We start from the raw sequence: 12,961 nt of genomic DNA, 5'->3' as shown, positions 1-12,961 counted from the left end.
ATGAATACAATATACACGAAATGCGAACAAATCTGATTCAAAAAGTGTCATAAGAAGATGTTTATTTAATTGATGTCAAAAATATCTTTATTGAATGAAATTTAAGTATTTTAGCAATCTATTCAAATTTGCATAGCTGAGAAATAAAATTATTTTAAGAGTAAAAAAAGAAGTCTATAAGTAACGAAATCGCTATAGCTAAAATTCTTCTTTGCAAATAATTGATCTTTCAAAATATCAGAAAGAAATTGAAGCCAGAGTTGAAAGTATAACCCACCACAGTTCCTCATCATTAGATATAAGTATGTAATGACTATGGAAAGCTTAACAACTCGTTTCCTTCCATAATAATAGGATTTTCAATTTGGCAACTCTTCAGACAGAGATTGCATTAAAACGCGAAATCCATTCAGTTAGCCAAGTGCCTGACCATTTGTCTAGGCACCTGGCTAGGCTCGCCGTAAGCCCACTTGAGTCGGACTCCTGCTCCAGGGAATTCGTTATCATTACAGGGCATACTCTTAATGAAGCTCTTTCACTCTCTCACTCCCTCTATTATTTTTAATGAGCAAGTCCCCGACAATGGCCAAAACACACTCGACGACACAATAGATCATACGAACGGCTCGGACCACAATGGGAACCACTTAGACGTACTTAGCAGCTGCAGTGCTGCGGGTCTTTTCAGCTGCCCCGCCACATGTGCTCTGTGCAGCCGGATTATTAAATCAAATTAAATTAAATTAATACCGCTGATTAAAGCGTAACGCGCGAAGTAAACAAAGCCGAGCATTTAAGCGCGCTCCAAGTGAAACAAAGCCCATATCCTTGGCGTACATCGAGCGAGACCCTAGCGACAGCCTCACAGTAAACATCATAATCAGGAACCCACAATATGGGCGCACACATATGGCTGGGCCCCTTTTAATGGCATGTTAAATACCGAAAGCCAAATCGTTCTCAGCTCTCAGTCTGCTGTCTGCTGTCTGCTGTCTCCTGTAGCAGAGCTTGGCATCCGGAAATGTGCAAATTTGCAATCAACATAAAAATTACATTAACATGCTGAGCCGAAGACCAGAAAAACAGCAAACAGAACTAAATTTTCACGCGTACTGACAGACAAACAAACTAACAGTTAGGCCGCTAGAATACGACGCCTTGCTCGAGGGTCAAATGACAAAGTTTTTGTGTGGATATTTAAATAAAACTATGAGAGTAAAGACGAAAAGATAAGACGACAAGCATTTCCCCTTTGGAATGTCGATGATTGAATATGCTTCTGATATGATATGAGGTATCATGGAAAGTCTTGAAATCGTTTTCCTAAATCGAGAGCTAATGATATAGAGAGCTGATATATAAATAAATAAGTTCGTCTGTTAATCTATTAATTCTAATTAATAAATTCTATGAGGATTGACGAGTTGGTTTTTAGTTAATGTCCCTTTATTAGAAATTTGCATAAAACATAAAAAGTGTTATTATTTTCAATCAAGGAATTTATTTTATGTTTAACACTAAACTTATAGTATTAAAACTTAAATAAACTCAATAATGAGAAAGAACATCATTGTAAGCAGAAAAGCTTATACATATAAATCTAGAAATATGAGAATTGGTAATAAACAGAAGGAGAAGAAAACCAACGAAATATCTTACGATAAGTTATTTCAAGTGCAGTAGAATCCGACCTCGCTTTTATGAGTAAACTGTTATATCAGTTTCATAACCATGTAACATGGTGTCTTCCAGGTATAACGGTCCCTTGAGCGTCCTTGTAATCGAATTTTACTGTAAATAAAACCTCAACCAGTGATTTAAAAAAAATCATGGAATCGAGATAACTATTGAATAATGAATTGTCTAATAAGCATAGCAAAGGATATACGGATGCCGATTCTTATTCTAGCATTACGGACTATTTGCCTGTCTCATTTCGGCTAACCAAGTTGCGAGAGCTTAGAAAAACTGCACGGACAGGCGACGACTTGAGCTATCTTGAGCCTATGGCAGAGAGGCTAAAACAGAGGAGTTCGGAGCCAAGAACCTCCCAATATATAGGGATAAATATATATATATATATATATATATATATATATATCTCCCTCAGTTCCCAGAAGCTCTTTTCGCAGTTGCTCTCTCAGTTTCCAGTCACACGTCAGTGACAAAACGAAAAGTGATTAAAATCGCATTTAATGCGCAAGCGACGCGCTCAACGCTGAACGTGGAGAGGGCAGTGGGTGCAAACAGGAAAGTTGTTTTTGCTGTTGTTGTTGTCGTTATTGTTGTTCTTGTTGCGGCTGGTGATGTTGGTGGTGCTGCTGCTGTTGCTGTTGCTGTTGCTGTTTGGGGTGAGATTACTGTAAGTGTTTGCTATATTGTGTGTTTGTGTGTTTAGGTCTTCGGCCCGGGCTGAGAAAAGTCTTTTGGGTCAGAGTTTGAGTTGGGTTCGCAGTCGAAACAGCATTGCGCTAATCAACGGGAAATTGACACGCGCCTCTTATTCCGCAGACCGCGCTCCGACAAAATTAACTCAATATATATCGAGCTTACTTATCTAAATGGGAAGCGAATGCCTTTTCGATATTGGCGGCGACAAAAACACATATTGAAATCCAAAACCCTATGAGTCCTTTGCAAGAAGCTTTGCGCTCCACATTCCTAACATTTGAAATTCCTTGGGAATAAATTACAATCTTACATATATGACAATCGAAAGCATTAAATACTGGTTCAATTTCCAAGGGATAAAAAAACTGTGTAATAATTATTTTTAGACTCTACGGATAGACTTTCAGAAGGAGTTATTTATTTCAAATTATAAAGTATTATATAATGAATTATCAACGGAAAGTACAATGGCGTAATGCACATAGTATACCAAATTACGCATAGTCTCTAGTTTCCTTGCATTACGAGATCGCTGACGGACGGCCGGTCTAATGGGATGTCAGAGCTGCATAAGTCGACTAAATTCCTCGTCCTGATGTATTACATGTAACAAAAACAAACATCATACCCTAAATTTTTCTTCACAGTGGATTCAGAGTACAATAACAGATTAAATACTTACTGAGCGTCACACACTTTAGGTACTAGACTTCCATTAGACTTCTGCTCAAGATCTTGCGTGAATTTGAAACAGTGAAAAAGGAAAATACCGCCGAGCAGATGTCTTCATACGATTAAAGCAAACAAGAGTCCAACCTTCATTATGAAGAACAAGGTATGAAAAACACGAAAATCCTTTTTATCACCAAACCCACATCATGCAGAGAGAGAAAGAGCGCGAGCGAGCGGACCTTATGGCGAGACGAGTTCTTTGTAAATTTCGCGTGTTCAGCTGCTGAGGATAAGCAGTTCACGTACCTGCCACAGACAAAACAGGCAACCTGCACAGACAAATAGCTGTAAAGAAGTTGAGGCTCTAAGCCATTTATAGTGCTGTCGTGAACCTAGAAACGAAGCGAGACGAAATGAATTGAAATTGTTTGTTTGACAAATAGAATTTTCATAGCATTAGCCGAACGCCGTCAATAAAGATTAGATGTGTGTGCGGAGATTGCATTTGCTCTCCAAACAACAAACAGGAAAAAACTAAAATTTGATACGAAATGCTGGCTGATGGCCGAGCAACCCCTACGCGGCTGCGAAACACAGGGTAGCCTGCGGTGCAGCTCATTAACGACAGCTGCTCAACAAGCCGGCGGACGATCAAGACGGAGGTAAACGAGGACCAACTGAGAGAGAGGGAGAGAGAGAGAGAGAGAAAACAAAGGGGAGAGAGTAGATCATGCAGGTTTACCTGAGCTACCTGTAATGGGGGGAGCTCACCGACTGCTCCCAAGCACAATAATCAGGAAACATCGCTTATTAAGCCCGCTTCTGCTTCTGTTTAATGCCGGCGAGCAGATAGCTCGCCTGCTCGTGCCTCCCCTTGGCTGAAGTTTTCTTTTGCACCTTGCAGCCTGTTGCACCAAGCAACAAGCAACAGGCAACAAGCCACCGCAGCAATCATATGCCGTTTGTCCTCAATTCTTGACAGCTGTTTCTTCAAGCCTTACCTTGATCTGTCCTTTTGTTTTGTTTTGCTGCTGCTGCTGCGCAATCATCTGATTTTTGTTTTTTTTCTTTCTTTCTGCTCCTGTTTTTTGTTCGGTTCGAGCCACGACAAGTCTTGCGACGGCCCCTGCACAGTTATTTAAATATGTCTTGCGGTTTTCTTTGTCAATCATCTGTTGTCTTCTGTCTGCAAAGGCTATTAAGATTGCCTCTCGAGATGCACGTAAGGATGTGGTTGGGTTCCCCGCCCGTGACAGGAGCAAAGACAGAAGGAAAGAGAGCTTTAACTCGTCTATTCATGTTTCATGAACTGGAAGCTAATTGCTGAGTGTTATATAATTGAGATCGGCCTCAATGCTCTTCTCGGGCAGTTTTTAGATGATCTCCACTGCCTTCTACAAAGAAGAAGAAAAAACACTTGAAAGATCGGTCAAGCAAGCGACTCTCAATGTGAAATACGAGAGCAAAATAATCGAAGCGGAACAAAGTCTAATAAATTGTAAAGAAAATACACATTTACGTATACAGTTAGGTTTTATGTTTTATAAAACACTGATTTGAAATACCTGAGCTAGAACGCGTTGTAAAATTTTGGTATTTGGGCTATATAAAAATGGGAGTTTTACAAATATATATCCTGTAAGATCAAGGTATCAAATGTAAGAGTAACAAGTAAGAAAGCTCTAGTCGAGACTGCTCGACTACGAGATCCCCTGAACCCTACAAGCAACTGATATTTCAACAATAGCTAGCACACACACACACTCATACAAACAAACACAAGCACACATACAAGGAAACGCAAGCACACACACACACGCATATACAGGCCTGGCGCCTGGGTTGCACTGCAGTGTTGGCAATATTATGAGAACTTATTTGTTGAATAATTTAATTTCTAGACGTACGATCGTAATGAAACTTTCAGAACGTAATCATGATGTTTAAATGTATGTATATACCGAAGCACGAAGAAAATGTATACATTTTTTTTTATACCCTGAACCCATTGAAAATGGGAAATCAGGGTATAATGGTTTTGTTGAAATGTATGTAACAGGCAGAAGGAGGCGTGGCAGACCCCACAAAGTATATATATTCTTGATCAGAGCGACGAGCTGAGTCGATTTAGCCCTGTCCGTCCGTCTGTCCGTCCGTCCGTCCGTCTGTCCGTCTGTCCGTATGTTTGAACGCGTCGATTTCAGAAGATATAAGAGCTAGAGACTTCAACTTTTTTTTAAAATGTCCGTATATATCACGCGCATATCGAGTTTATCACTAAAAAACGATAACTTATTCCGATATTTTTTATCGATAAAAAACCTTATCGAAGATCACTTAAATAATTATATCTCCTACATCTTTCAAGCTAGAGTCTCCAAATTTAAAATGTATATTAAGATGAACTTTATACAATTTTGGTTTACGATTACGTTCTGAAAGTTTCATTACGATCGTACGTCTAGAAATTAAATTATTCAACAAATAAGTTATCATAATATTGCCAACACTGCAGCACAACCCAAGCGCAGTCCCCTGTATATGTGAGTGTGTGTGTATGCGTGTGTTTGTTTGTATGTGTATGTGTGTGCGTGTATTTGTTTGTATGCGTGTGTGTGTGTGCGTGTGCGTGTGTGTGTGCTAACTATTATTGAAATATCAGTTGCTTTTAGGGTTTAGGGGATCTCGTAGTCGAGCAGTCTCGACTAGAGCTTTCTTATTTGTTTTTTTTTAACCTCAAGGAAGCGATTTTAAAACATTTTTTTGTTTTAATTATTCCGCTCAGTATCTTTATCATTTCTCTTCCTCTCTAACTTTTTCTTTCCTCATCTACCGCTCAATCTCTCCCTTTCACGCTCCCTCTCATTCTCACTCTCTATCTCTAAACCATCGACTAGCTTTTATCACTTAACTATAAACTGTTGCTTCGGAAACATCTCAGGGCAAACTCCCAAAACTCTAACGCTTAACATACGGTTCGATTTCTTGAAAGAATGAAAGAGTGCGGGGTGGGTTACTCTCTATTATATTTAGCTTATGTACCGAGGCTTTGGCTGCTTTATCTCCACCGACTCGCTTGGCCCCAGCGAAAATCAATTTCCATCTAAAATGCTTCTCTCTGCCGGATTTTCAATCGAACTTTTTACCTCACGTTTGTAAACAAAACGTTCCCGACAAACCCTTGCCCTGCTCCCCATCTCGACTCCACCTCGCTTGGTAGCCTAGAGGGGCCGCTCCCCCACTAGCAGCGTACGAGAATTTGACTAAACACTTGTAAAAAATACATAACACCCCCAACCAGAAAAAAGAAACGAGCGCTATAGCATGCCAGCTATATGCATGTATATTTAAATATATATATGTGTATATACATATAGATACACATGCACACATATGTGTGTGTTTGTGTGTTTGCCCAGCCAGTGAAGTGCACTTCAGCAGCAACAACAACTAGAATGTGATAACCCAGTATTTTTTGAGGGAACTCTTGCGCTCTTTGTCTCTATTTATGTTTTCAATGCTCTCGCACTCGCTGGAAGCGCATGTGCAGTGCGTGAGAGCGCATTAAACACGGAAGTGTACCGAAAATACTGGGAAATTTCATAAAAACACAGCTGCAGCGATGAGAGCGAGAGCGAGCAACTCAGAGTGTGAGTCCGAGTCTGAGCGAATGTGTGTGAGTGCGTGCGTGTTTGTGTTGGTCTTATAGGGTAGCAAACTTCCCACCAGGGTGTGTTCAACTCTTGATGAGCAGCAGCTAAAATATCCTGCATGAAAATGTTCTCACGCTACCAGAGCCCGCCAGCCCGCCAACCCGCTGGCAGTCCGCTTCGTTGCTGCCGCTGCCCGATTGCGTGTCCCACTCCAATTCCCATGTGCCATGTCCCCTTGCCTTCGCCAGCCATTTGGCGTGGCTTTTAAAGTTTTTCTTATTCAATTTTTTTCCTTTTTTGGTTTTTGCCGAACCGAAATACTTAATTTCTTGCCTAACTTCCGTTTTCTCAGCCACTTGAGCTACATATATAGGAGACTGGCTTAAAGCCAGCCAGCTCGTCCTTTGCCAGTTCATGTGGCTGCGCGCGCAGTCAGCAATATTTAAAGAGGAGTCGCTGGCACGCGGTTCCAGGACTAACAGCCACGTATGTATGTCTATATATACATAGATATATATGTATACATATTTGTATGTGTGTGTGTCTGTGTGTGTATCCCAGCCTGTCATTCAGCCTGTCCGCTTGTCCGCCCCTTCTGTCTATGGTTGTTTCTCTGTATCTGTGTATCACAGTTTGTACTTAGCGACAGATGTTACACGTTGTTGGTGTTTTTGGTCTTTTTGCCTGGCACTCTTACGCAAAATCAAGTTCCCAAGTTCAAACAGTTAGACACACAGACAGACAGATACACAGATATCATATATGTCTATAGATATGTACATATATGTATATGCATATATATATATATATATATATATATATATATATATATATATATATATATATGTATATGTATATATATATATATATATATATAATAAACAAGTAAGAAGACTCTAGTCGAGACTACTCGACTAGGATATACCCTGAACCCTCCAAGCTGATATTCTTATCATTCTGCACTTCTTTTATGCACGCACAGATACATACACATGCATCCACCCTCCCGCGCCCGCGCTCTGCTAACTGCGCAGTAAGCAGCGACTGCGCTTGGGCTGCGCTGCAGTGTGGACAATAGTATGAGAATTTACTTGGTGAATAACTTCTCTTATAAAGATACGAAATTTTCAGGGCGTAATCATATTCATATCACAATCCAAGGCACAAGTCTCTAGTACTTTTGCAAATTGGGGGCGAAGGGGGCGTGGTATCCAAAATCTGTTGATGATCATCATATGTATATACACAGTACATCTGAAGTCTCCACGTCTAATAGAACTCCGATGAGGCTCAAAAAACAAAATCAATTTTTCGATTATTCTCGATAAAAAAGTTATCGGATGAGTTATCGAAAAAATAAAGCAAACTCGTACTGCGTATGGTATACACGAGTGTGCACACAAAATTTCAGCTCTCTAGCTCTTATATCTTCTGAGATCTCGGCGTTCATATGGACGGACGGACGGACGGACAGACGGACAGGGATATATCGACTCAGTTCGTCGTGCTGATCAAGAATATATATACTTTATGGGGTCTGCGATGATTCCTTCTGCCTGTTACATACTTTTACACAAAAACATTATACGCTGATTTCCCATTTTCAATGGGTTCAGGGTATAAAAAATGTGTTCACACGGAAAGACGGATAGACGGACGGACAAGACGGACATTGCACAAAACCAATATACTCATTTCACTTTCGTGAATGTGTGAACACATTTTTTTCAGTGCTTTTAGAAGACTTAAAAATTTGGAACACACACTAGTGTGTGCCTTCGACTTATAGAGTGTTAAATTTTTTCCGATCCGCCCGATCAGAAAGAGCATTTTCCGATATACCAGAAATCAAATTTGTAGAAGAGCTAGAAAGCTGAAAATTTGAATATAGACTCCTTCGACCACCCAAGATCACAAGCTATGGCGAATACATATATCTACGCTCATTGGGAACGTGGCAAATCGGATACAACTGTATCTCTAGAGACGTCAAGCTTTTTAAATATATATATAGTTTATATCTCCTAAAGTATAATAGCTAGAAGCTTCAAATTTGAATAGTCTCTAACTTCGCCTCTAAGCCTCTTTAGGGTCGTGGCATATTTAAAAATACCCTGTTATTTTTCATCGCAAATCGAGAAAAACTTTCTACAGTATTAGAGCTAAACTACTAAATTGCTTATGGGGTGTGAACGAGTATTCCGCAGTCGGTAACGCCCGACTGGGAACTTAACACAGTTAAACACATCGGTGCTAGGAAACAGGAGAAGGAACAACAGCAGGAGCAGTAAGAACTCCCGGCCGCAGAAAAAGTTTAGCCGGCAATTAAATGGATCTAAATAGCAGGCCCAGCCTTATGGACTTGCTGTCCAAGAAAAACGGAAAGCAATGGGTAGCAAAAAATGTGGGTATTATGATGAAAAGTGAAGAGATATGACTTGGAAACTAATTTTTAAAGCAGCAGCAATCGCAAAATAATTAAAATGTGTTGATTGGTTCTACAGATATTTTTCCATATTTTTATATAAGTAAAATAAAATTAGTTATTTACACAATAAGATTTAATTATGATATTAAAGACTTGAAAATATGAATATTTCTGAATTAATTTCCTTTATGTAAAATGTATTTGCATAAATTAAATTGTTAGATATGTACAGCATTGTACGGTATTATCTGGTAGTTCCAGTATATCAGGAGTGTTCAGACCTAGCAAGACCGCATCTATCCTCAAAACCATTGAAGGAAGATTATCTAAATTAAAAGCCTAAAAGCAGCAAATTGAAACTTTCCAACTGTCAAGGCAACACACGCATCACATCGCATCTAAAAGATTATCTACATGCACTTTATAAAATGACAGCTCTTGGTTGGAGGAGAAATGCGAGCAACCACGGCGTGCTCCGATAGAGTCAGAATTAACCCCCTTAACATCGAAGGAACTCGGACTGGATAGCATTCGACTCATTAAGCTGACATAATATCTAACTACAATCTGTGCCGCACTGTAGATAGGTTCAACTGGAGCCTAAAGGATTTGCTGTGGCTTCTAAGTTAGTTTTAAAGTTCGTTCATCCGAGGGGTTGAGTATTCAATAACATTTACGATTTATGAACAGGTTTATGATTTGCACAGCTGGCAGTTTAAAGCATTCGCGATTCTGCACGCCGAATCCAATTGGCTTTAAAAACACTATGTTTTTGCTTTCAGCTATATTTTATGTTCTCTGTCTGCTAAAGCTTTCAATATTTCGTTTAGTTTCCTCTCGCAAATAAATTCATAAACGCATTTCTGTGTCCTTTTTCAACCGATTTGCATACCCACAACTCCTTTCAACTCGTGTTGCCGAACTGCCTTGGCTCGTGCAACGAGCTAAGGTTGAACAAGTAGAGGCAGCCTCCTGTGTCGGCTCGACGTGTATCCTGTCCCTAGATTGGGCTCGGGTCAAGCTCATCGCATTTGGCGCATTCCTATTATTCTTTTTATTTCACGTATTCACTGGCTCATCGAGCCTAACCCACAACAAGCCAACCCGCTCCCTGCTCTTCTGCTCTTCCACAGCTTAGGTTTCCGAACAGTCTAACGACTGTCCCTGTCCCTGTCCCTATACCAATATCAGTGCGAAATGTCAAGTTCAGTTCAATAACAAGGCAAACACAGCCGACAGACTCAACACTAGGAAGGTCTATTTTATAAATGCCTATATAAAAATATATATATGTAAATATAAATATATATGTATATATGAATAATATTATGAATTTTTTAATATTTGCTTCTAATAACAATATTTAGAAATATCTATATAAAGAATATAATAAATATATATGTATATATGAATAATATTATGAATTTTTTAATATTTGCTTCTAATAACAATATTTAGAAATATCTATATAAAGAATATTTTCGAAAACCATTAAAACTAGTTTGTATTTTCGAATATATCGACCATGTGAAGCTTATACAGATTGCGCGAAGCATGTGAGTAGAGACTATAAATATAATCAATTGACAATGACTGGATTAATGCATTGGCTGCGGGCACTTTGAAAACACATCTCCTGCTGCTATGGCCGCTTCCCCCTCTTCTCTGCGCTGCTCCGCCCCGGAGCTGTTATCGGCTCTACAGCTAATTTGACAAATGTAAAGCGAAAACAAAATACGAAGCAGAAGCATAGACAGAGGCCGGATAGGAGAGCAAAGCGACTTTGTTTCGAGCCAGAAAGAGATATCGAAAAATTACAATTTGGAAAATCTGGCGATTAATGCGGGAATGGGGAATATAATGGATATAAAGTGAACCCGAAAAGTAGACAAGTATGAATAAAATTCGCTTTAGGTCTGAAGACTAAAGGATTTATTCACACACACACCTCACATAGCATCAGCAGGGGTAGTAGCATAGTCCGGTAATCCTTTGCGCGATAAACAGCAGTGAATACTTTATGCGAAGGCATTCAACCTGGCACAGGGCCAACAAATGAATAATGAAAGGTAAAGCACAACTTGTAGGTCATTGGGTCATCATCTTTTGGCTGAAAAGAAAGAACAAACCGACAAACTAACCCCCAAAACCGATCGTGGGCGCAGCCCACGGGTTTGGTGGCTACAACAAATTAGATTATATCGAATCTCATTGGACAATGGCATAATTATGCAATGAGCAACCCCTCTGAGCTGGAAGTGGAATCGCAAAAACCCCTGGCAGATGTTATCGCCAAAACGTTTACCGTTCGACCCTCTCAAGTCTCTGATCCAACAAAAAAAAGTATGATGAAACACGCGACACGGCACAGGGTTCTTACACTCACACTTACACACACACACTCTCGCACTCTTTCTCTATGTTTTTCTTTCAATACTACTGATATGCATATTGAGATTTTCTGCCCCTATCTGAACGATATATGTTTTATTTCGGCACATGGCATGGGGCTTGCCCGCTGGCCAATGGTCGAGACCCTTGAGAACAAGTTTGGATCAAACAGGTTTCTGCAGTTGCGTGCCACACACACACACACACGCACACACACAAACACACACATGCAAGCACATTCACACACACTCACACATGAATGAACCCCTTAACAGCACAGTGGCATCAAGTCAAAGGCTTACACATTTCATTGATGTTGCTGATGCATTGCAGGCATTCAGGCACAGGCACAGGCACGGTAGAGGCACGGCACAGGCACAGGGGCTACACATTATGGGTATTAAGTCCGCGTGACATTTTTTAATTTAAACAACATCCAGCAACAAATAATAACAACTTGTTAGCGACAGCAGCAGGAGCAGTAGCTGTAAAGGTAATCCCTCGCTTAGGGTTGCTGCATTTGATTAAAGGCTTAAGGGTGGCACGGGAGCTAAGAGGGTTGACCAGACGAATGCACTAACAAGAGACCACCACTGCGACTTCACTGGCCATCACATTCTAGTAACTAAACATTAAAGTGACCAATAACTAGTCGCACCCAACCTATATATGTAACCATGAATGGTGTAAACATACTTCGATAAGAACTCATGCAGCCTAAGCTTACTCAGATATGATTGACCAGCGTGTTAATCACCATATGCAAATCAAGAAAATAGCTTTTATCATTAGGATCTGTTGAAAAACATCCAAGCTATGAAATTTTGATCTCCATAAATTTAGTTTTAGTCTTCAAAAATTATACAGTTGAATAACAGATAAAAATTAGCAATAGTACTTATTATAGAGAAGAATAGATTAGTTATATTGCCCCAGAAAACTCAAAAATATAATTGTACGGGTTAGACAAGAATAAACTAGAATAAAGTAGACCGAGACGAGCTTACAGTAGAGTAGCGTACTAGAGTAGAAATTAGAAATTAGAATAATTATGATTCGCTTAGAGTAATAACAATTTGATTTGTAATATTTAATGGCAGCAGCCGTCCTTTCGACGAAGTTAGTTTTTTCTTCCGTACATTATCGTTCTTAAACAATTTCTATAGGCATTTAAATTGCAGAAGTCTTTTCGTTTTCTTTGAAATATTTTTTATAAAGAAAAGGCGTCTTGAAAAGGGTTTGCTGCCGTACTTTCCCAATATTTGACTTCAAATTTTTCAGCCCGTGGCTGGCTTTGGCCAACAATTGCCTCAAGTCCATCAAAGACTTAACTCTTTTAGCTGCGTTTAAGTTCAAGCATATCCCACTACCACAATCGACCCCACCTGTACGGAGTGTCAGTGTGTAGCGTTTCGACTTCTTTTGC

At 39.7% G+C, this 12,961-nt stretch overlaps 1 protein-coding gene and 1 long non-coding RNA gene across 3 annotated transcripts in view; both read left to right on the top strand.

Moving 5' to 3' along the window:
* jing (AE binding protein 2 jing) overlaps window positions 1–12,961 on the top strand; it is a 212,147-nt gene that overhangs the window by 137,425 nt on the left and 61,761 nt on the right. The gene's annotated exons all lie outside the window — the stretch shown is intronic.
* LOC149091227 (uncharacterized) overlaps window positions 1–12,961 on the top strand; it is a 101,601-nt gene that overhangs the window by 62,527 nt on the left and 26,113 nt on the right. The window contains exon 2 of the long non-coding RNA XR_016196986.1: window positions 8,215–8,344. This is a non-coding gene — a long non-coding RNA (uncharacterized LOC149091227). The remainder of the gene's footprint in view (window positions 1–8,214; window positions 8,345–12,961) is intronic.

The sequence above is a fragment of the Drosophila navojoa genome, chromosome 5 (genome assembly GCF_054131105.1).
Source record: "Drosophila navojoa isolate 15081-1374.11 chromosome 5, UAZ_NAV_1.0, whole genome shotgun sequence".
Taxonomy (NCBI): domain Eukaryota; kingdom Metazoa; phylum Arthropoda; class Insecta; order Diptera; family Drosophilidae; genus Drosophila; species Drosophila navojoa.
Note: the sequence above shows the minus strand (reverse complement) of the source record. Positions and strands in the feature narration are given on the sequence as shown.